General features: G+C 37.0%; 1 pseudogene; it reads left to right on the top strand.

Moving 5' to 3' along the window:
• The first annotated feature begins 12,613 nt into the window (after positions 1–12,613).
• LOC102992343 (protein enabled homolog) lies at positions 12,614–15,770 on the top strand (annotated as a pseudogene).
• Positions 15,771–26,353: the final 10,583 nt, after the last annotated feature.

The raw sequence follows: 26,353 nt of genomic DNA, 5'->3' as shown, positions 1-26,353 counted from the left end.
ATAAATCCAAGGAGAAACATGCCAAGACACATATTAATCAAACTATCAAAAATTAAATACAAAGAAAAAATATTAGAAGCAGCAAGGGAAAAGAAACAAATAACATACAAGGGAATCACCATAAGATTAACAGCTGATCTTTCAGCAGACACTCTGAAAGCCAGAAAGGAGTGGCAGGACATATTTAAAGTGATGAAACGGAGAAAACTACAACCAAGATTACTCTACCCAGCAAGCATCTCATTCAGACTCAATGGAGAAATCAAAAGCTTTACAGACAAGCAAAAGCTATGAGAATTCAGCACCACCAAACCAGCTTTACAACAAATGCTAAAGGAACTTCTCTAAGCAGGAAAAAAGTGAGAAGGAAAAGTCCTACAGAAACAAACCCAAAACAATTAAGAAAATAGTAATAGGCACATATGTATCGATAACTACCTTAAATGCAAATGGATTAAACGCTCCAACCAAAAGACACAGATTGGCTGAATGGTTACAAAAACAAGACCCATATATATGCTGTCTATAAGAGACCCACTTCAGACCTAGGGACACATACAGACTGAAAGTGAGGGTATGAAAAAAGATATTCCATGCAAAGGGAAATCAAAAGAAAGTAGCAATTCTCATATCAGAAAAAATAGACTTTAAAATAAAGACTATTACAAGAGACAAAGAAGGATACTACATAAAGATCAAGGGATAAATCCAAGAAGAAGATATAACAATTGTAAATACTTATGCACCCAACATAGGAGCACCTCAATACATAAGGCAAATGCTAACAGCCATAAAAGGGGAAATTGAGAGTAACACAATCATAGAAGGGGACTTTAACACCCCACTTTCACCAATGGACAGATCATCCAAAATGAAAATAAATAAGGAAACACAAGCTTTAAATGATACATTAAAAAAGATGGACTTAACTGATATTTATAGGACATGTCCATCCAAAAACAACCGAATACACTTTCTTCTCAAGTGCTCATGGAATATTCTCCAGGATAGATCATATATTGGTTCACAAATCAAGCCTTGGTAAATTTAAGAAAATTGAAATTGTATCAAATATCTTTTCTGACCACAACACTATGAGACTAGATATCAATTACAGGACAAAATCTGTAAAAAAATACAAACACATGGAAGCCAAACAATACATTACAAAATAACCAAGAGATCACTGAAGAACTCAAAGAGGAAATCAAAAAATACCTAGAAACAAATGACAATGAAAACATGACAACCCAAAACCTATGGGATGCAGCAAAAGCACTTTTAAGAGGGAAGTTTATAGCAATGCAATCCTACCTCAAGAAACAAGAAACATCTCAAACAACCTAACTTTACACCTAAAGCAATTAAAGAGAGAAGACCAAAAACCTCCAGAGTTAGCAGAAGGAAAGAAATCATAAAGATCAGATCAGAAATAAATGAAAAAAAATGAAGAAATGATAGCAAAGATCAATAAAACTAAAAGCTGGTTCTTTGAGAAGATAAACAAAATTGATAAACCATTAGCCAGGCTCATCAGGAAAAAAAGAGAAGACTCAAACCAATAGAATTAGAAATGAAAAAGGAGTAACAACTGACACTGCAGAAATATAAAGGGTCATTAGAGATTACTACAACCAACTATATGCCAATAAATTGGACAACCTAGAAGAAATGGACAAATTCTTAGAAAAGCACAACCTTCCGAGACTGAACCAGGAAGAAATAGAAAATATGAACAGATGAGTCACAAGCACTGATATTGAAACTGTGATTAAAAATCTTCCAACAATCAAAAGCCCAGGACCAGATGGCTTCACAGGAGAATTCTATCAAACATTTGGAGAAGAGTTAACACCTTTTCTTCTCAAACTCTTCCAAAATATAGCAGAGGGAGGAACTCTCCCAAATTCGTTCTATGAGGCCATCATCACTATGATACCAAAACCAGATAAAGATGTTACAAAGAAAGAAAACAACAGGCCAGTATCATTAATGAACATAGAGGCAAAAATCTTCAACAAAATATTAGCAAACAGAATCTAACAGCACATTAAAAGGATCATTCACCATGATCAAGTGGGATTTATCTGAGGAATGCAAGGATTCTTCAATATATGCAAATCAATCAATGTGATAAACCATATTAAGAAACTGAAGGAGAAAAACCATATGATCATCTAAATAGATGCAGAGAAAGCTTTTGACAAAATTCAACACCCATTTATGATAAAAACCCTGCAGAAAGTAGGCATAGAGGGAACTTACCTCAACATAATAAAGGCCATATATGACAAATCCACAGCCAAAATAGTTCTCAATGGTGAAAAATTGAAACCATTTCCTTTAAGATCAGGAACAAGACTAGGTTGTCCACTCTGACCACTATTATTCAACATAGTTTTGGAAGTTTAAGCCACAGAAATCAGAGTTTGCAGATGACATGATACTATACATAGAGAATCCTAAAGATGCTACCAGAAAACTACTAGAGCTAATCAATGAATCTAATAAAGTAGCCAGAAAAAAAATTAATGCACAGAAATCTCTTACACTCCTCTACATTAATGATGAAATATCTGAAAGAGAATTAAAGGAAACACTCCCATTTACCAGTGCAACACTGATGAAAGAAATTAAAGATGATACAAACAGATGGAGAGATATACCATGTTCTTGGATTGGAAGAATCAACATTGTGAAAATGACTATACTACCCAAAGCAATCTACAGATTAAGTGCAATCTCTATCAAACTACCAATGGCCTTTTTCACAGAACTAGAACAAAAATTTTCACAATGTGTATGGAAATACAAAAGTTCCCGAATAGCCAAAGCAATCTTCAGTAAGAAAAATGGAGCTGGATGAATCAGGCTTCCAGACTTCAGACTATACTACAAAGCTACAACAATCAAGAGAGTATGGTACTGGCACAAAAACAAATATAGATCTATGGAACAGGATAGAAAGCCCAGAGACAAACCCATGCACATATGGTCAACTTATTTTTTATAAAGGAGGCAAGAATATACAATGGAGTAAAGACAGCCTCTTCAATAAGTGGTGCTGGGAAAACTGGATAGCTACATGTAAAAGAATGAAATTAGCACACTTCCTTACACCATACATAAAAATAAACTCAAAATGGATTAAAAACCTATACGTAAGGCCAGACACTATAAAACTCTAGCAGAAAACATAGGCAGAATACTCTATGACATAAATCACAGCAAGATCCTTTTTGACCCACCTCCCAGAGAAATGAAAATAAAAACAAAAATAAACAAATGGGATCTAATTAAACTTAAAAGGTTTGCACAGCAAAGGAACCCATAAACAAGATGAAAAGACAACCCTCAGAATGGGAGTATATATTTGCAAACGAATCAACAGACAAATGATTAATCTTCAAAATATACAAGCAGCTCATGCAGCTCAATATCAAAATAACAAACAACCCAACCCAAAACTGGGCAGAAGACCTAAATAGACATTTATCCAAAGAAGATATACAGATTACCAACAAACACATGAAAGGATGCTCAACATCACTAATCATTAGAGAGATGCAAATCAAAACTGCAGTGAGGTAGCACCTCACACCAGTCAGAATGGCCATCATCAAAAAATCTACAAACAATACAGAGGGCATGGAGAAAAGGGAACCCTCTTGCACTCTTGATGCACTCTTGATGGGAATGTAAATTGATACAGCCACTATGGAGAACAGCATGGAGGTTCCTTAAAAAACTAAAAATAAAACTACCATACGACCCAGCAATCCCACTACTGGACATATACCCTGAGAAAACCATAATTCAAAAAGAGTCATGTACCACAATGTTCATCGTAGGTCTATTTACAATAGCCAGGACATGGAAGCCACCTAAGTGTCCACTGACAGATGAATGGATAAAGAAGATGTGGCACATATATACAATGGAATATTACTCAGCCATAATAAGAAATGAAATTGAGTTATTTGTAGTTAGGCGGATGGACCTAGAGACTCATACAGAGTGAAGTAAGTCAGAAAGTGTTGGTGAAATAATAGACAAGTAGATCAATGGAATAGAATAGAAAGCCAAGAAACAGACCCCCAAAAATATAGTCAACTGGTCTTTGACAAAGGAGCAATGCTAATACAATATAGCAAAGATAGCCTTTTCAACAGATGGTGCTGGAACAACTAGACATCGTTTTGCAAAACCAAGAAACCAAGAAAAAAACAAAAAAAAAAAACAAAAAAATGAATCTAGACACAGATGTTACACAGATGTTACATCTGTTACAAAAAATTAACTCAAAATATATCACAGGTCTACATATAAGTCACAAAACTGTAAAACTTCTGGAAGATAACATAGGAGAAAACCTAGATGACCTTGCAGATGGTAGGACTATGTAGATACAATACCAAAGGCAGGATTAATTAAAGAAAACACTGATAAGCTGGACTTCATTAAAATTAAAAACTTCTGCTCTGTGAAGGAAAATATCAAGGAAATGAGAAGACAAGCCACAAACTGGGAGAAAATATTTGCAAAAGACACTTATGATAAAAAGTTGTTATCCAAAATATATGAAGAACGCTTAAAACTCAACAATAAGAAAACAAGCAACCCAATTTAAAAATGGGCCAAAGGCGTTATTGGACACTTCACCAAAGAAGATATATAGATGGCAAATAAACATATGAAAAGGTTCTCCATATCATATATCAGGGAAATGCAAATTAAAACAACGAGATACCACTACACTCCTATTTAGAATGGCCAAAATTTGGAACACTGACAAAACTAAGTGCTGACAAGGATGTAGAGCCCAAGGAACTCACATTCATTGCTGGTGGGAATGCAAAATGATACAGCCACTTTGGAAGACTATCTGGAGATTTATATAGAACTACACATACTTTCACATGATACAGTACTCGTGCTCCTTGGTATTTACCCAAAGAAGTTGGGTATGTCTTCACAAAAACTTGTACATGGATGTTTTATCAGCTTTACTGATAATTGCCAAAACTTGGAAGCAATGAAGATGTCATTTAGCAGATGGATGGATAAATAAACTATGGTATATCCAGACAGTGGAATGTTATTCAAAGCTAAAAAAACGAGGTATCAAGCCATGAAAAGACATAGAGGAACCTTAAATGCACATTACTAAGTAAAAGAAGCCAATCTGAAAAGGCTACATACTGTAAGATGCCAAGTATATGACATTCTGGAGAAAGCAAAACTATGGAGACAGTAAAAGTTCAGTGGTTGCCAGTGGTGGGGTGGGGGAAGGGATAAATATGTGGAACACAAAGGATTTTTAGGGCAGGCAAAATACTCTGTATGATGCTGTAATGATGGAAACATGTCATTATACCTCTGTCCAAACCCATAAAATGTACAATAAGAGTGAACCCTAAGGTAAACTATCGGTTTTGGGTGATTATAATGTATCAGTGTAAGTTTGTCAACTGAGACAAATGTACCAGTCTAGTGGGGAATGTTGATAATGGGGCAGAGGTTATATGGGAAATCTCTGTATCTTCCTCTCAACTTTACTGTGAACTTAAAACTGCTCTAAAAAATAGTCTTTTGAAATAAAAAGATATCTTTTGTGTAGTAAAGACTAAATTTAGAGCAATTTTGCCTATCAGATAGTTAATACGTTAGCCTCAATCCAAGGCTTCTACAAATACCTGTATGAATCAACATGAGGGGAAGAAGTAGGGCAGAAGGTGACATGTAGTCATATGACAAAAAAGCAAGGACCCAGTTTGGACAAAACAGTCTTTAATATCTTTGCTATTTTTGATCATTTTACTAATGCTGTAGTGAAAGACAATTGGTAGTTCAAGATAGTAGCATACTCTCACTCTTGTTTTACATAAATATGAACCATGAATTCACACAAGTGATTGCAGAAATAGTCACCAACAATTGCTCCCACACCTAAATTTATATGCCACATCTTCCTTCAAGATGTAAAGCCTGATCCTTAAACCTTGGCAACCACATAAAAGAGCTAACCTGTGACATAACAAATTTCACTTTTTAAATTTGGACACAGACTCTAGAGCTAATCTTAATTCACTTAGTCTATTGCTTTGTGATGAGATTAGAACAATGGTTTGAGAGAACAGGTAGTAGAGGAAGGTCTGAGACTGGTGCTGGCTCAGTAGATGGTTTTTATATGTTGAGATGCTGTAGTAGCTGGAAGGACCAGCTTTATATAAAGGAGCAAGATGGGGTCTATAGAGAGAAGACACTAGAAACAGGACTCTTCAAAGACCTTTGAACAGAGGCCAAAATTACATTCATTTTGTTGCTGAGCAAATAATCACTTCAACAAAGTCTTCAGGAGCCATTCACATTATTTTTATAAGATAATATCTTTTGTATGAAAGAGTCATGTAATGAAAAGAACACTGGGATTTGGTAAGGAAATCATGGGATCAGTTTGGGCTCAGCCACATCCAAGCTGTGTGCTTTGGGCAAGTCAAAAAACTTCTATGTATCTCAGTTCCCTCCTATATCAAATGAAGCATTTAATCTAGGTGATCTTTAGCATCCTTTGAGCTGAAAAGTTTTGATTCCATGATTAGTTTTTAATATAAATACAGCATTAGCTAGACATTAGATTTATGCTGCTGTGGTAGTTGTCTTCATGGAATTATTATGTATTTAGTTCAAGGAAAATTATTGCATCCTTAATTCTGTTAGCCTCAGGCCAAAAACGAATAGGGTAATTAGCAAGCAATTCTAGAGTGCATACAGTTTTGGAAAAGGCACTTTAAAGGTTTAATAAAGATGTGAAAATTACATTTAACTTTCACATCTTAAAAATACATAAAACTGTTAAAAGACTGTATTTAATCATGGTCTTACTTGCAGCATTAAAATTTGTTCTACATGACAAGGATATTTACAGGCCTTAGAGAAGTCAGTCTGTTAAGAAATTCTCAACTGGCCATATGTGTGCTATGAAGCATTTTCACTTGGCAATTCTTTGCAATTAGAATTCCAAAGGTTATGCTGACTGGTTGTGCATACCATATGTTTGGCATTAGTCCTTACAGTTCTGTCACGTGTTGGTTTTGATAGCACAAGCACTATGGCGAAGGGCAAGAAAAGACTACCAAACATTTCTTTTTTTAAACAAAATAAATTTATTTATTTATTTACTTATTTTTGCCTGCGTGGGGTCTTCGTTGCTGCGCACGGGTTTTCTCTAGTTGCGGCAAGCGGGGGCCACTCCTTGCTGCAGTGCGCAGGCCTCTCACTGTGGTGGCCTCTCTTGTTGTGGAGCATGGGCTCTAGGCGCTCGGGCTTCAGAAGTTGTGGCTCGCGGGCTCCAGAGCGCAGGATCAGTAGTTGCGGCGCACGGGCTTAGCTGCTCCACGGCATGTGGGATCTTCCCAGACCAGGGCTCAAACTCATGTCCCCTGCATTGGCAGGCGGATTCTTAATCACTGCGCCACCAGGGAAGCCCAAACCAAACATTTCAAATCAACATCCAAGCCCCATCTTTTAAAACAAAGTTAAGTATATAAAGACTTTGACAATTACAATTATTTGTTGGTTAATAATTGTTGAATGTACATATTGTGCTCAAAGTGTAGCTTCCAAAACATATATTCAAAAACAAATAACAATGACACTTGGAAAAAACAAACTGACCTTGAGTTGTTTACTTTGTTTAGAAACAAAATTAAAGGTCAAATTTTTAAGTTTACCTAGAATTGAAAGATTGCATGACAATCATTGGGGCCTTCAAGCCTCTTGTATCATGTTTTTGCAGAAGAGGACATATAAGAATTCTGCTTTGTGGGTACACAACAAGCAGTAGCTTCTTAATTGAGAAATCAAGAGAGAATTTGGTCTTAGCCTGTTTCCACTAACACAAAGGAATATTGTCATCAAAATGGCTCTTTAGAGTCTAATAAAATGGCTCAAAGGATTTGCTGTTTTTGCTGTCCTTGTCCTTGATCTTTTTTTATGTCATTTCTTAATGTTTGGCAAGCAAGTAGACTCAGCTGATGACTGTCTTGGTATAACTGAGTAATCAGAAAAAACAATAAATTATTAATATGTGCAACAGGACCTAAAAAAGCATGGTTGTTGGTAATCTCTTTAACTGAAATGGTAAAAAGGAAAGTTAAAGAAATGTCCCATCCTTTTCAGCCATTTATTGACAGTTTCTAAGAGCAATGGGAGCAGTAATTCTAGATCTCTGCTTTTGTATCCTGCAGATCAGAATCAGTGAATCAAACAGACTATGTAGTGGTTGAAGGGACCGAGTGCTGAGAGCATACTCCCTTCTTAGGGCTAAATCTAAAGCTATTTGACTTAAAGCTGGAAGCTGGTCCATCAAAGGATGTGAGAAGTACAAAACACAGGTCCTCTCTACACAGCTTTGGATTCGGCAATTAGCTTGAAAAGACTGGGAGAATTAATACATCATGAAAACTTTGTCAACTGAAGCAAGACTCAGACAGCAGACTTTCCTGCCTCCTTTGCTTCTAGCCCTGGTCAACTAGTGGGCATAAATGTTCCTGATTTTATTCCAGGTTTCATCAGGGTCACATTTTTAGGTTCACCAGAAATTGTGTGTCGGAGAGATGTTGCTTTATTCATTTTTCACTCGTGCGAAAATATTTTTGAGCTACTACTGAGGGTCAAGTATTCTGGTAAGCAAAGGATATTCATCAGTGTTCAAGACAAGCATGATATCTGCCCTCATGGAGCTTAAAGTCCAGAAACGAAACCATTAAACTCTCACAAACAATTATACAAATGGGTATTTACTAAGAACAGTATAATTTGACAAGAACCTAAAGTACTGGGACCTATGTGTGTGTATTACTGAAAGACCTGAACTATTCTTAGAATTTTTGGGACGTTTCTATAAAAAAGGGACATTTATTTCACTTCAGGTCTGAAAGATGGATGAAGCCAGAAATGGAAGGGACCAGAGTGGAAAGTAAAAGTGTTTGGCTCAAACAGTGACTTTGGAAGTAGGGGAGGTTACTTTCTCAGATTATTGCATCTAAATAAAAAATTTGAGAGGAAAAATATGATTTAGACAAAAATGCATTTTGGAAATCATTACCACTTGTAGTGGCACAGACATACACAAAGGAAATGTATGTGAAATAACCAGAAAATGTTGAAATTGGAACAAGAAAATAAATATAAAATATTTTAACTTTAAAATTAAAATATGGATAATATTATAAAATATCCAGTAGTCAAATAAGACTGTGCACTGATTGATATGAGCAACCTGATGGATTTTTGTGTTTTCCCACCAGTAAGTGGTGTGAACTAGTGGAAAGTGATGTTAGCATAGAAATGTTGTTGCTAAGACCAATGTAGGGAATTGAAAGCATTTCTCAGAGATCCCTGGCTGCAGTATTATTAAACTATTTCTCTGTTGGCTGAGTAGATTATCACACCCTCCTGAGGGGGAGAGGGAAAATCGTGCCCAATATGTTACTAGCGATGCTCTAGGCAATCGTTCCCAACCCCTCCTTTCTCCTTATTGACAATATTCCATATGCCATTTTCAGCACTTTTCTCTGAAACACAATTAGGAATCAGCTGATGTAAGCACTGAAAATATAATTTAGAAGTATATGGGGGCTTCCCTGGTGGCGCAGTGGTTGAGAGTCTGCCTGCCGATGCAGGGCACACGGGTTCTTAGCCTGTGCTCCGCAACGGGAGAGGCCACAACAGAGGGAGGCCCGCGTACCGCAAAAAAAAAAAAAAAAAAAAAAAAAAAAAGTGTATGAAATCTAGCATAATAATAAATCCTTAACGTGTAAATAATGGAGAAAAGTGGCCAGTGTTTTCCATTTCACAGTTTAAATCCCCTTGACAAGATTAGGAAATTCTTAAGTAGAATGACTGGACCAAATTATTTTCTTGTCACACAAAACCACATGGGAGTCAGGGTGCTTCTGCTATTATTCAGGCTGTCTTTCTAAACTGTGGTTTGGGGCTGCACCAGTCTGCTGGGAACTATGGACTGCTACTTCTCTGATAATGCTGCTGGCAAATGGTCAGAGAGGTCTGAGGGTATGTCGAGAAAGTTCTGGGGACTCCGAAAGGTAATTGTGGCCTAGGTCGCATGAGTCAGACCTTTTCAAAACTCTAGGAGCCTTTCCATAAATTTTTTTAATCCTGTGTATCCAAGTCCAATAAATGGATTAAATGGTTTGAGATACGCAAAAGCAGCCACCAGACAAAGGACCCGGCTGAGTTTGCTTTTTGGAAACTTCAAAGCTTTGGCATTTAGAGGCAAGCAAAGAAGGGTGGGGAGCACTTCTCCAGGCAGAGCCTGGAGACTGCTGCTGACTACCAAAGGGAGCAAAATTGTAAGGTCATGGGGAAAAAGATCTGGAAGTTACTTAGAAGTAACTGAACTAAAGCCAATATCTTTTAGCAAATGGCCTTGGATGCCCCCGGTAACACATTTACAAGGGATAGCCCCTCTGCTCCAGGCTAATACACTTAAATCCACAGAGGTTGCCAGTGATTCAGATTTCATAAGAGATACCTCCCCCTGCTTTTTTTTTTTTTCCTCTTTAATTCTACAACTATTTAAAACAGGAAACTGGGTAGTCTTTGCAAACCACTTTCACCCAAATAAGCTTAGTTTCAAAAGTTTTAAATAAATAGTCCCTACAGGTTACAACATTGGACAGATTCTTGAAGTTTCCAGGTCCATTAAAAAGTAAATTCAATGTGAGTGACATGACTGAATCAGGCACAGGGACACCATGTTAGAAATCTAGACCCGATACATCTATAAAAGTAGTAGTAGTAAAAATAACACCTTCCATTTACGTAATAGGTTTTCACGGAACTTTCACATTTACCTCAGTCGTTCACAACAACTACTGAGGTAAGTGGAATAAGAGTTATTACCCACATTTTACGAATGAGGAAACTGAGACTCAGACTGAGGTGCCCCAAAAATGTTGAAGGCTAATGCCAGGACTAGAAGACAAGCTGCCAAATTCCAAGTTTATTCATTTTCCCATTACTCAATACTGCCTCTTTCTCCATCTTACAGGAGTCATACAGGCTTATTTTTAATTTGAAAGGAAAAGGGGAAGATAAATATTTGAGAAATGGAAAAAGAAAAAGTAAAAGCAAAAGCTAGTGTGAACCATTATATAATGAGTTAGTGCTTGGCTCACCAATATGTAAAGTATCTAATGCTTGGGACTGATTGAATGGTAGGAACCTGGCAAAGACTGATACAATTAACACTTTACGATACACAGTGTACAGCCCAATAGACTGCAATAATTCATGTTTTGTTAACAATAGCCATATATATTCTGATATCCAAATGCTATATTAGTGTGAGAAGGCTTTCCATATCCCCCAACCATAAAATATAGCTCCCACTTCTCATTTTAGTTTTAAAACACAAGATATAAAACTGGTGCTTTTCATATTATTTTTTATTAACTAATTTTTTTCTAGAGGAATAAAATATCTTGATGAATTAATACATTCAATGCACACAACTTATTTTCTTTAAATATTTTTTAAATGGGCTTGACAGTTATTAGTTAACTAAAATAGGACAAAATATCAATAATAAAGAAGAAATCCTGGGGAGTCTTTCAAGATCGTGGAGTGGAAGAACCTTGAGCTAACCTCCTCTCATGAACACACCAAAATCACAACTAACATCTGAACAGCCATCAATAAAAAAGACTGGAACCTACAGAAAAAGATCTTCTACATCTAAAGGCATAAAGAAGAAAGCACAGCGAGATGGTAGGATGGGTGCACTCGAAATATAATCAAATCCTTAACCCCCCCCCCCACCTTGGGTGACCTTGCAGAGGCTCTCCCATAGGAGTGAGATTTCTGAGGCCCACATCAGGCTTCCCAGCCTGGGGGTCTGGCATCGGGAAGAGGTGCCGCCCCCAGAGCATTTGGATTTGAAGGCCAGTGGGGCTTAATTGCAGGAACTCCACAGGAATGGGGGAAGCAGAGACTTTACTCTTAAAGGGATTGCACAAAATCTCACATGCACTGGGACAAGGGCAAAAGCAGTAAATTCATAGGGGTCTGGGCCAGACCTACCTGCTGGTCTTGGAGGGTCTCCTGGGGAGGTAAGGTCGGCTGTGGCTCATGCTGGGGCCATAAAAGCTGGTGGCAGATATACTGAGGATTATTCATCTGCATGAACTCTCCTTGAGGCAGACATCTTGCTTGGGTCATTAGCACAAAGACCTGGCCCCACCCAACAGCCTGTAGTCTTCAGTGTCGGGTGGCTCAGGCCAAACAACTAACCAGGTGGGAACACAGCCCCACTCATTAGCAGACAGGTTGCCTAAAGACTTCATGATCACACAGCCCTGCCTACCAGAGGGCCAGGACCCAGCTCCACCCACCGGTGGGCAGGCATCAGCCCTACCTGCCAGGAAGCCTACACAAGCTTCTAGACCAGCCTCACCCACCAGGCGGCAGAAATCAGAAGGATGAAAACTACAATCCAGCAGCCTGTAGTCTGCAAAAGCAGGCCAGACACTAGCCTGGGACCGCTGGCCCCTGGCCCTTGAGTGAGTACACTGCTAGGACCCATAGGATGTATCCTACAGAAGGCTACTCCTCCAAAGTTGAGAAACGTAATGAACCCAAAATGAGGTGGCAGAGGAATGTGTTTCAGATGAAGGAACAAGATAAAACTCCAGAAGAACCAAGTGATGTGGAGATAGGCAATCTACCTGAGAAAGAGTTCAGAGTAACGATTGTAAAGGTGATCCAAGGACTCAGGAGAAAAATGGATAAGTTAGAAGGATTTTTTAACAGAGTTAGAAAATATAAAGAACAACCAAACAGAGTTGAACAATACAATAACTGAAGTGAAAAACACACTGGAAGGAATCAATAGTAGAGTAAATGAAGCAGAATGGATCAGTGAGCTGGAAGACAGAGTAGGAGAAATCACTACTATGGAGCAGAAAAAAGAAAAAAGAATGAAAAGAAATGAGGACAGTGTAAGAGACCTCTGGAACAACATTAAGCACAATAACATTCACATTATAGGGGTCCCAGAAGGAGAAGAGAGAGAGAGAAATGGCCTGAGAACATATTTGAAGAGATAATAGCTGAAAACTTCCCTAACCTGGGAAAGGAAACAATCATTCAAGTCCAGGAAGCATGGAGAGTTCCATACAGGATAAACCCACAGAGGAATACACCATGACACATTGTAATCAAAATGACAAAAATTAAAGATAAAGATAAAATATTAAAAGCAGCAAAAGAAAAGCAACAAATAACATACAAGAGAACTCCCATAAGGTTATCAGCTGATTTTTCAGCAGAAACTCTGCAGACCAGAAGGGAGTGGCATGATACATTTAAAATAATAAGTGAACAGAGTATCTGTCAGGCAAGAACTGCTTTGATGGTCTATGATGATGCCAATAAAAAGTGGGTGCCAGCTGGTGGTTCAACCAGGTTCAGCAGAGTTCATATATATCATCATACAGGCAACAACACATCCAGAGAGGTGGGCAGGAAGATTCAGGACCATCAGTTAGTGATAAATTGTGCCATTCCTAAAGGGTTGAAATACAGTCAAGCTACACAGACCTTCCACCAATGGCGGGATGCTAGACAGGTGTATGGTCTCAACTTTGGCAGCAAAGAAGATGACAACGTCTTCGCAAGTGCCATGATGCATGCCTTAGAAGTGTTGAATTCACAGGAAACAGGGCCAACATTGCCTAGACAAAATTCACAACTACCTGCCCAAGTTCAGAATGGCCCATCACAAGAAGAATCGGAAATTCAAAGAAGGCAACAACAAGAACATCAACAACAAAAGGAGCTGGAGAGAGAAAGAATGGAAAGGGAGAGATTGGAGAGGGAGAGGTTAGAAAGGGAAAGGCTGAAGAGGGAGCGACTAGAACAGGAGCAGCTGGAGAGAGAGAGAGAGACAAGAAAGGGAACGTCAGAATCGCCTGGAGTGGGAGAGACAAGATCGGGAGAGGCTGGAGAGGCTGGACAGGGAAAGGCAAGAAAGAGAGCAGTAAGAGCAGCTAGAAAGGGAGCAACTGGGATGCGAGCGAGAGCAAAGAATGTCAAATGCCGCTCCATCCTCCGACAGCTCCCTGTATAATGCTCCACTTCCTGAGCGTGTCAGTTGCCAGCCTCCGTCAGCACTTCCTCCATCATATGCTAAAGTCATCTCAGCTCCAGTGTCAGAGGCCACTCCTGATTATGCTGTAGTGACCGCTTTGCCACCTACTTCCACACCCCCTACACCACCACTTCTACGTTTTGCAACATCTCTAGGTTCAGCCTTCCACCCTGTTCTTCCCTATTATGCTACAGTTCCTCGTCCTCTGAACAAAAACTCTCGACCTTCTTCTCCTGTGAACACACCCTCTCTTCAACCTCCAGCTATGAAGCCCTGTGCCTGGTCTACTTCCAATTTCTTGCCCCTCCCTCCGTCTCCTCTCCCCCCAGGCAGAGCTACTGGTCAGGCCTTGGCCTGTCCTCCCCGGTTGTGTTTCTTCTCCTGTGCCCCAGATGCCTCCATCACCAGTGGCACCCAGCGGGCTGCTCGACTCTGTCACATGTCCAGTGTCTCTACCAGCTCACCTCTGCTTTCCCTCACACCATTCTCACACTGTAGATGAGAGCTTCTCTTCCTCCAAGCATGCCTATTACCTCAACTCCCTCATCCAAGCCTAGTGTTCTCCCTTCTCCCTCTGCAGCTGCCCCTGCCTCTGTGGAGACTCCTTTAAATTCTGTGCTGGGAGCCTCTTCTTCTGAGCCAGGCTTGCAGGCAGTCTCTCAGCTGGCCGAGACTCCAGCCCAACAGGGCATTGTCTTGGGACCACCTGCACCTCCACTCCCTCCTGCACTCCCACCAGGTCCTGCCCAGGCACCAGCAGCGTTCCCTCCTACCCCAGGACCTCCTCCACTCCCTCCACTTCCGTCCTCAGGGCCCCCGCCTCCACCTCCTCCACCACCTCTTCCTAATCAAGTACCCCCTTCTCCCTCATCACCTCCTGCTCCTCCCCTCCCTCCATCTGGATTATTTTCAGGATCCATGTCTGAAGACAATCGCCCTTTAACTGGACTTGCAGCTGCAATTGCTGGAGCAAAACTTAGGAAAGTGTCACGGATGGAAGATGCCTCTTTCCAGAGGAGGGAATACCACTGGCGTGAATTCGGCCTCATCTAAAACAGATATGGGTCGTGGAAATGGACCCCTTCCTTTAGGAGGTAGTGGTTTAATGGGAGGAATGAGTACCCTGCTGGCCAGGAGGAGAAGAATTGCTGAAAAGGGATCAGCAATAGAAACCAAACAAAAATAGGACAAAATGAAAATTCAGAGCCTGTAACTTCTAAAGCCGCTTCAACAAGTACACCTGAACCGACAAGAAAACGTGGGAAAGAACAAATACAATGAATGGCAGCAAGTCTGTTGTTCCAGATGGGATTCTCCAAGGAAAAATCAGCTTGTTTTTGACAACAGGTCCTATGATTCATTACACAGACCAAAATCTGTGCCCTAGTCACAGCCCAGTGCCAATGGAGTCCAGATGGAGGGACTGGACTATGACAGGCTGAAGCAGGACATTTTAGATGAAATGAGAAAAGAATTAACTAAGCTAAAAGAAGAGCTCATTGATGCAATCAGGCAGGAACTGAGCAAGTCAAATGCTGCATAGAGAATCAAACTAAGGAGAGATAGGACTTTAATCTGGAGAAGGAAAAAAAAATCTACAAAGAACAGCTGTGTTAACAACAACAAAACCCCTACATTTTGTGAGCTGTAAGAAGAAAATGGAGACAAACAGTCGGAAGGAGGGGAAAACCAACATACTTTGAAAGCCTTCAGACATTACTACTCTGGCAATAAGCTATTTCCCTCCCAGTTTGCTGCTTTTTTCTGACCTTTACAATAGGATGGAAGAGAGTCGTATAGGAGTTCCTGTATCAGTTATGCAGAAAATACTAAATCCGTCAGACAAGATCACCGTGCACTGAAATATTTTCATGTCAAGAGAAAAATCGCACATTTTCCTCAATCCATTGTTAAAATAAAAAGGAGAAAGGCTTGAGAAGTTTTTTTCAGAGAATGGTGATGAGGAATTTAGCAAGTTACGCTATTGTACTGTAAATGTTTCTCTCAGGTTTGTCTTCCTATCATATTTGATATTCCATGAATAACTGGGTTCAGCCCTATGTAGGTTAAGATAATAAAATGTGGAACAAATGGAATTGTATGTGCTTTCAAGGGTGATATTTACAAGAAAGTGTGCTAAAAATGATTTGTGAGGAATTTTAGAATGATAGGAAGTCTCTCGAGTTTAACCTTCACGCAATTTTGTAGACTCAAACATAACATTCATCCAGAATTTAAAAAAAAAAAAGAGAAAAAAAGAAATCATGGATCACTTTGTCCCCAAAATAATGAAAAATATTTTGGGGAGAATTAACTATTTGAATTAGAATTCTAGTGATTGTATATTAATACAAGAATGCAATTTGCTGTGTGGCTACCTAAAGAAAATCCTTTAGTTAAATTAGTTACCCTTGCATCTTTAATAGTCTAATCATCAAAGAACAGGTACATTTATCAAATTGCAATCTGACTTAAAATTCTATACTTTCTTATTTGCTGTATGGACAAAAAAAATGTCTTCTTAAAGCTAAAGAAGAGTCAAGCTCTATTAATGCATTAAGGTGAATTAGGTACACCTGTAAGAAGAAACATAAAGCAGTTAAGCTAGCAACACTGAGGGCCCTGGCCCTGAGCTTACAGGAATTCAAGCACAGGTATTTCAGCCCACTTCTCTGACTTTGGATGGAATATGAATAACCCCAAAAAGAAACTGAAAACTTAAAAATAATTTTACAGAAGGATGTTTTTCGAATACTGTAGAGGACACAGAGAGGTCATTTATTATTTAAACAAGGACCTTTCCTCTATCAAACAGGAAATCACATAACTTCTTGAAATGTAATTCAAACTTGCAAAATGAACAACTTTATATTTTCCTACAAAAAGCAAGAGTCTGCTAAAACAGCTCTTTAAATATCTTAAGACTATATTAATGTCTTAGATGCAGAGAATAAGAGTACTTAGGTGGTATGGAGCCATAAATGCTGGAACAATAAGGGCAGTATTCCACACCATGAAATTTGGTATTTTATCTTCAATTTTAAAAATAAATCCTTTTTGTTGAAATGAAGCATCTTATGGAAAATACATAAAATCAAAGTGTATACGTTGATGAATTGTCACAAAAAGAACAGATCATGTAACCAACAAAGTCAAGAAATGAAACATCACCAGCATATTAGAAATACCCTCTGGGCATCATCCTACCTCCCCACAGGTAACCACTATTCTGCTTTCTAGTATCAATAATTATTTTTGCCTCTCTTTGAATTTTATATGAAAGGAATCATACCATTTGGATCGTTTCGGGTTGAGTCTTTCATTCAGGTTTTTGATTTGAGATTCATTCATGTTGTTGCACGTAGCATGTTTGGTTAATTTCTATGCCAATTGTGTCCATTGTATTATTGTGCCACAATTCAGTTATGCCTTTTACTATTGAGGACTATTTAGATTATGTTCTGGTTTGGGTATTATGAATCATTCTGTGAAAATTCTTGTACTTTAAAAAACGTTTTGGCACATTACTTCTTGGTATATTCCTTGAAGAGAAAGTCTTGGATCATGGCATATGCACATGTTCAGATACTGTCAAATAGTTTTCCAAAGTTATCATACCAGTTTATACTCTCATCAGCATTCCAGCTGACTTCTGTCCTTCTCACCATCTACAGCTGTCATTTAAAAAATTTTATCATTTTAATTTGCATTTTTCTGGTGACTATGTTGAGCAATTTTTCACATATTTATTCAGCTATTTGAAAATCCTTTCTTGTGAACTGCCTGTGCAAGGCTTTTCCCCCACTTTACTAAATTCAACTTGTCTTTGCTTTCTATCTCTTATGAGGATTCTTTAATTTCTCTTGAGACTCCTTTGACCCAGGGGTTATTTAGAAGTACTGTATGTTGTTTAATTTCCAAATATTTAGGATTTTTTCAGCTAGTTTTTAGTTATTTATTTCTAGTTTAATTCCATTGTGGTCAGAGAACATAATTTGTATGATTTCTAGTCTTTTAAATGTGTTAAGGTGCGTTTTATGGTCTATATGAGAGAATGTTCCATATGAGCTTGAGAAGAATGTGTACTGCTATTGTTGGATGGAGTATTCTATAAATGTGAAGGAGTAGTCTATAAATGGTGAGGTGTGAGTGGAACATTCTGTAATCTTTTAATTAAATTTTAATCTTTTTCGTGGGCCTGTGTCTCAGGGCCATGATGTTCACAAATTCTATCTCCAGTGACACATTTTTTTTCTCCCTATTCCTCAACTCCCTTCTCTGGCTGCAGCACTCTCAATCTATTTCCTCTAAGCCCTAACACCTGTGACTACATTTTGTTGCTCCTCCTCCCCTTTGGAGAAGCAGGAGTGCTAGGGGGAGATGGATTGGAAGGAATTCCCTTCCCCCAGATAGGATAAGGCTTAGAAAAATACTTTTCCCTTTAGCATAGACTTTTGTTATGGAGAAGGCTCTAAGAGTATTTCAAAATGATTACTCTTTCCCTCTCTCTTCCAGAACCAAGAAGGGATTTTTTTTTCCCCCCAGATGTTCTCAATGAGAACCTAGTGGGTTTCCTGGAGGTAACGCCTACTAAAGGGTGGAGGTCCCCAGGAGTTTCTGGCTTTCATGCTAGTCCACTTTCAACCTCCAGCAATTCAACAAATTTACCATTAAGCACTCTTACCAATGTATGGCTCCTTTGGCTGCTACTCCAGGTAATCAGATCTTGACCTTGACTTTCTGGATTTGCCTGTCCCTCCAGATTGTGATGGTGGTTTTTCCTGAAACCTCAGTTCTCTGATGGGTCAAACAAAAGTTGTTGATTGCCTGATTGTCCGGCTTTTTCTTGTAAGGATGGGAGTGATAATTTACAAGCTCTTTACAGGTCAGAGTTGAAACTGGAAGTCCAATGTGTGTTCAGGAATTCTTTATATATTCTGTTTCCTTGGTTTATTTTGTATATAAAAAATATTTTCTTTCACTGTGGCTAGGCATTTCATCTTTTAATGGTGTCTGGGGTGAAGAGAAGTTTCTAATTTTAATGTCATACAATTAATAAAAATTTTCATTTGTTGGTAGTATTTTTGTGCCCTAATAAGGCTATTACAAAGATATTCTTCTATGATTTCAACTACCAACTATATTGTTTGATATTTTATATTTATATCTATAGTTCCCCTGTGCATAAGATAAGGATCAAGATTACTTTTTTCCATAGGCTATAGAGTTGACTTTGCACCTTCATTGAAAACACCATGCTTTTCCCACTGCTCTGGTCTTAAATCAAATGTCCATTTAAGTGTGGATCTCTTTCTGAACTCTATAATCTGTTATGTTGGTTTATTTGTCTGTGTTTGTCTATCACATAATGCTAAAATACTCTTATAATAAAGGTAGTTAACTATTTAACTACTTTATAATGTGTTGATATTCAGTAGTATTAGCCCCCCACATTTGTTCTTCTCCTTTAAGTTTGTCTAGACCAAGACATGGCCAAGGTTTTCTAGAAAGGGACAGACAGTAAACATTTCCCACTTTGGGGGCCACATATTATCTGTCATAACTACTCAGCTCTGCTGTTGTAACTCAAAAGCAGCCGTAGACAATATGTAAAAGGATGGGTGTGGCTGTGTTCCAATAAAAATTTATTTATAAAGTAGGCAGTAGGCCCAAATTTGGCCCACAGGCTATAGTCTGTAGAATCCTGGCCTAGATCTTTTCAGTCCTGTTGGGATTTTAAATGGGATTGAAATGAAGTCATAAATAAATTTAAGGAGACAATATAACCTTATATTATTGAGTATCCTCATTCATGAATATGGGAGCGTTCTCCATTTATCTAGGTCTTCTTTAATTTGTCTCAATAGTGGTTATGGTTTTTTGTGTAGAAATTTTGCACATCTTTTACTGGATTTTTGCTAGGTATTTGAATAGCTGTAAATAATTTTCTGTAACTATTGAGATGATTATATGATTTTTCTTTTAAACTGTTGAATTACAGTGATTAACTTTCAAAAGTTAAATCAATCTTTTATTTCTGTAATAACACCCCCCAGCATAATGTATTATTTTTCTAATATAACACTGTATTTTGTTTGCTATTATTTTGTTTAGATTTTTCATGTATGTTCAAAATAGAAGTTGGCCTTAATTTTCTCTTCTTGGAGTGCTTTTATAAGTTTTGATATCAAGATTATGCTAGCCTTATAAAAAGGGCTGAGAAACATTTTTTAAATGCATATATTTTTGGAAGAGTTTGTATAAGATGAGTGCTATTTTTTCCTTCTTTTAAGAAAGGATTTACCAGTAGGGTTTGGAAATTTCTTTGGGGAAAATTTTTTTTTAATTATAGATTTAACTTCTTTAATAATTATAAAGCTGTTCAAATTTTCTATTTCTTCTTATATTCCTTTTTGTAAGTTATTTCTCAGCTTTTATTCTTTTCTAGTATATGCACTTGAGGCAAAACATTTTCCTCTAAGTAGAGTTAGCTGCATTCTACAAGTTATAATATATCATATTTTCATAAGCACTCAGGTCCAAGTATTTTCTAATTTTCTTTGTAATTGGGCCCATTGGTTATTAAGAATTGTATTGTTTAATTTCCAAATATTTCTGGATCTGTTCATTTCTAATATTGAGTTTGTTCTAGATTAATCTAACAATGGTTAGAAGACATACTCTATAGGATATTAGGTCTTTAAAATTTGTTAAGACTTGCTTTATGGAAAAAATAATAGTCATTTTGGTAAATGTTCTATGTGCATTTGAAAATAATGCTTATTTTGCAATTATGAAATGCAGCTTTCTATATTTGTTATATTAAATCAAATTTATTAAATATTGCTCAAAATTTTATACATAAACTGACTTTTTTCAAGGATGTATGAGACAATTTGATATATCAATCCATACATGTCAGAACAATAGGAAATAAATGAAAGACTAACAGGAAATAAATGTGAGCATTATAACTTATCATTCCTGAAATTCTATAGTTTGGTACTTTCCATTCTAAGACTACATATTAGCTCAAAAAGTAACTCTGAATGAGGATTTCAATCACAATCTTGTCAGTAAAGTGATGATTTTAGTGTAGTAATAGCCAATAATTGTGGAAGGGAAAAATCTGGGGATTTCTGATTATTAGGTAATAAATACACTCCTCAGACCTATTCTATGATTGATATATCTGTTTATATATGCACTGTACAAACATACTTCAAGGAAGTGTTTGATAATAATATATTCTAATTTGTACTCTTATTAAAACCAGGGTACTACTTGAATCTGATTTTATAACATCACAGTTGTTGATAACTCCATAAACAAACACTAGACATTTCATTAAAACAGTATCTTTTGTCCTGTCTTCTAAATTAGTTATGGGGTTTGGAGTTGTATTTTCTAGAGGAGAGTATTTTTTCAATCCTAAGAGAATCTAAAATCTGAATTACCACAGATTTTTGCATACTTGATTCCTGTCATCCACAGTCTTGTGAAATAATTTTCCAGATATTACCACTCAATGTTTGGCCACAATCTAATCAAGGTTTTCCTAAGCTTAACTGGCCTAGATCCTCATTTGTTGCCCTAAATTCTTGTTACTTTATTACATACAGAGATAAAATTATGTCACTCTTTACTTCTTTTAATGTCATTTTGAGACTTGTTGAAAGATTTGTACAGATGGGATTTCCATCACTACCTGACTATTGTTTCTCAGGAAAGCAAACAGAAGCCTAGAGGCAGATTTGGTCTACTAACACTAGACACACTGCAAATATGTTCTATGATACAAATACAGCAGAAATTGATACTATAACTGCTACATTGAAAAGGAAAATATACTTTGGCTTTCACACAAAGCACATAGTGAACATATCCAATCTCTCCCTTGCCACCAAATGGATTCTCAGAGGTAATGACTCAACTCAGGCAACTGGAGAAAGCAGAAATGTCTTTAAGCATAAAAATTTTGGTGTAATTGTCTTGCTAATATAGATACTAGACCTAAAGGATTTCATTCAAGCAGTCAGAAATTTGATGTCCTGTTCTGACTTTCTTTGTAGCTTTAACAATAAAATTCATTTTGCCAATTGATTCTTAGAGATAAATGCCAGTTGCAACCAGTTTCATTCTTGTTAATGATTTATATTGTGAAAACTCCCGAGAGCTCTTAGAGAAGCCGAATACAAGATTTATATTTCAATTGAAAATTCATTATTATAATAGCCATGCCATGTTCTGTGTACTTTCTTAAGTTGAATTGTGTCCATGTGATACCAAATCACATAAATGGGAAGAAAAAAATAAATTTAAGCATCCAGATTTAGGAACATGATAGACTTATTTTGTTGAATAAATTTTGTTATACAAAGTTGTATAAACTAAGACTGAGTTGTGTCCATTCACACATTTGATCAGTGTAAATATATGGCCACAATTCTTAATCAAAATTGGGGAAAAGGATATATAACTACTTTTTTATTACAAACTCTGTAATGAATTATTATAGACAATACCTTTGGAAAAGAATGCTATAAGAAGAAAAAATTACACAGAAATTTGGGAATATAAACTGACGTAGCCACTATAGAAAACAGTATAGAGTTTCTTCAGAAATATAAAAATTGGGCTTCCCTGGTGGCGCAGCGGTTGCGCGTCCGCCTGCCGATGCAGGGGAACCGGGTTCGCGCCCCGGTCTGGGAGGATCCCATATGCCGCGGAGCGGCTGGGCCCATGAGCCATGGCCGCTGAGCCTGCGCGTCCGGAGCCTGTGCACAGCAACGGGCGAGGCCACAGCAGAGGGAGGCCCGCATACCACACAAAAAAAAAAAAAAAAAAAAAGAGCCAACACAGAAATATAAAAATTGAATGATCCAGCAATCCCACTTCTGGGTATATATTCAAAGAAATTGAAATCAGTATTTTAAAGAGATAGTTGCACTCCCATATTTATTGAAGCTTTTTTTTTTTAGCAATAACCAAGATATGGAAACAGTATAAATGTCCATCAGTGAATGAGTGGATAAAGAAAAGGCGGTATATACATATGATGGGATATTATTCAGAAGGAAATCCTGCCATTTGCAGCAACATGCATATACCTGGAGGACAGTATGCTAAGTAAAATAAGCCAGACACAGAAGGACAAATACTACATGATATCACTTACGTGAAGAATATAAAACAGTCAACCTCACAGAAGTAGAGAGTAGAATGGTAGTTGCCAGGGGCTGAGGGAAGGGGGAGATAGGGAGATATTAATCAAAGGCAAAGGGTACAACATTTCAGTTATATAAGATGAATATGTCCTAAATATCTACTGTACAGCATTGTGCCTATAGTTAATACCACTGTTTTGTATTAGGTGTTCTTGTGTTAAGTGTTAAGTGTTCTTGTCACACACACACACACACTATATATATATATATATATATATATATATATATATATATACATACACATAAAGAAAATGAGAGAAAATTTTTTGAGGTGATGGATATGTTTATGGCAAAGATTGTGGTGATGGTTTCATGGATATATACTTATATATACTTATCTCCAAACTCAGCAAGTTGTATACATACAGATTTTTGGATGTCAATCATATCTCAATAGAGTGGTTTCTTTAAAAAAGAAAATTAATAAGTAAGATGTAGGCTGGGATAAGCTATTCACAAAACATATATTTTAAAAAATGACTAGTTTCTTGGGTATATAAAGAACTCCTAGGATTCAATAACAAAAAGACAAACAACCCAGTAAAAAGAGACAAAATATTTGAACAGACACTTTGGAGATCATCAGGAAAATGCAAAATAAAATAGCAGTAAGATATATATCAATCAGAATGACTGAAATTAAATATAAAATAATCTAGAAATCTCATATAATTATGGCAAAAATTCTTCAATGCTATTACCATATTTGAAAAAAACTCTGTCAGTTACTCAAAATTTAAACATATATATTCCATAAGCTCAGAAATTCCATTCCTAGGTATATACCCAAGAAAAAGAAAGCATATGTTCATAAAGAGACTTGTTCAAGAATTTTCATATGTTTTATATGTTTTATAAAACTCTCTGAAGCTCAGGTATCCATCAAGAGGAAAATAAATAAGAAAGTTGTGTTATATTCATACAAATGCATTGCTATTTAGTAATAAAACAGCATAAATTGCAGATATCTGTAACAACATGGGTGAAACTCAAAACAAAAAGTATGCAAAAGAGTACATACCTACTTCATCATTCCATTTATATCAGGTTCTAGAACAGGGAAAACTAATCTGTGGTTAAAAAGAACCAGAACAGTGGGATGAAGGCAAGGAAAAGCAACGTAAGAGAATTTTGGGGAGGTGACGGAAATATTTTATGCCTTGCCAGATGTTTGGCTCACCTAGGTAAATGCATTTTCCAAAAGTATTCAATCAATGGAACAATCAATATTTGTGCTTTTCACATTTGTATATTTTATCACAAAAACGTTTTAGAAATATTGAATGATAGTTAATTATAACACACTTTGAAAGATTTAGCAGTGACATGTACTGACATTTACAACTTTGAAATATGTCAAAAATAAGACAGATATGTGCATGAATAGGATGGAAATATGGATAAATACATGATTAGTATCACCAAATGTTAATCACAGAATCAAAGTAATGAGAATATGGGTGTGCATTATACAATTCTTATGTCCTTTCTGAATATTTGAACATTTTTGTGATAAAACTTTAAAAACAAAAAAATATGTAGCTAATTTGCTTACCACAGTATGTACTCCTGTCCAAGTTTACTCCTTTTTGATTGGAATTAGATACCTTCCTTAATTTTGAGGAAACTTATATAAGCAATTACCCTTAATTCACTTGATATCTTCAACCTCTCTGTCTTTCTTATTACTCTTTAAACATGCTCAAGTTGTCTTATTTTATAGACAATATTTTTAAAAATTACTTGAGTTTAACTACTGGCATATACATAATTTCTTCACTACCAAACATTTTGAAAGACCCACTGGCTCTGTTTTATCCCCCTTTCATAACTGTTCTGCAATCTGGCCTCCATCTCCAGCACTTTACTGAAAGTAATCTTAAAGTTACAAGGAATCCTTTTGCTAAAGCCAGTTGGCTATTCTCCTTCCTTAATTGGCTTCTTGGCAGCTTGTGTCATGGTTAATGTCTGTCTTCCCTGCTAGTTTGTATAGTATATCAGATGTCTATCTGAATAATAAAAAGTACTCAGTAATACCTAAGCCAGTCCTTCCACTCAGATCATCCTCCTATCCCACTACTTATCCAAACCTACCCAACTGTCAGGATTATTTTTATGTTTCAGCTCACTCACAATATTCTCGTTGATTATGCCATGGGAATCATTATACTTTGAATTCATACAATATTTGTTTAAAAATAACATTTATTGAGTATCTGCTTGGCTCTGGTCTATGTGCTATGGGATAGATCAGTAAACAAAGAGACAAAGATCTCTGTACTTATGGAGCTTCCCATGCAAGAGAAGACAGAAAATATAGAACATTGTCTTTATTTTTTGTTTCTAATAACCAGGAACAAATGTCAATTTTTATTAATTCCAAAGAAGGAGTTGAGCTGCTGATGGCATTTCAGGGAGCGCCACCATGAGACTATAGTGTTTTATTTAGTATTACAACATGGCCAGTTAGTGTGACAAGGGAAACCTATTTTGGTGCCCAATGAAGGGCTGGTTGTGATGATGGGGGAAAGTCAAAATGCTGATGCCTAGTGACTGTTGTAGCATCTCCACACCAGCATTGAAGGTGAAGAAGGAACTAGCCCCACTGCTGATTGTAATCCAAGGAACTCTTCACCAATCTCACTCCAAAGCAGTACAAAATGTAAAAGAGGTTAAAAGTCTTAACATAGTCCCATTTTTCAGGAAATCCTGAAGAACATTGTCTTTATCATTCATTTAAAAATTAGCCGTAACACTCTTTGCTTGTCCTTGTTTTTTTAAAAAAAGGATATTATTATAATTGGCTTCATATATTTTTGTAAGCATAAATCTTAATATATTGAATTTAAAGTCTTTCATATCACTTTTTTTTTACTATTTTTTTTTTTTTTTTTTTTTTTTTTTTTTTTTTTTGTGGTATGCGGGCCTCCCTCTGTCGCGGCCTCTCCCG

Source organism: Physeter macrocephalus, chromosome 2 (assembly GCF_002837175.3).
Source record: "Physeter macrocephalus isolate SW-GA chromosome 2, ASM283717v5, whole genome shotgun sequence".
Taxonomy (NCBI): Eukaryota; Metazoa; Chordata; class Mammalia; order Artiodactyla; family Physeteridae; genus Physeter; species Physeter macrocephalus.
This window is presented reverse-complemented; position numbering and strand designations above follow the sequence as displayed.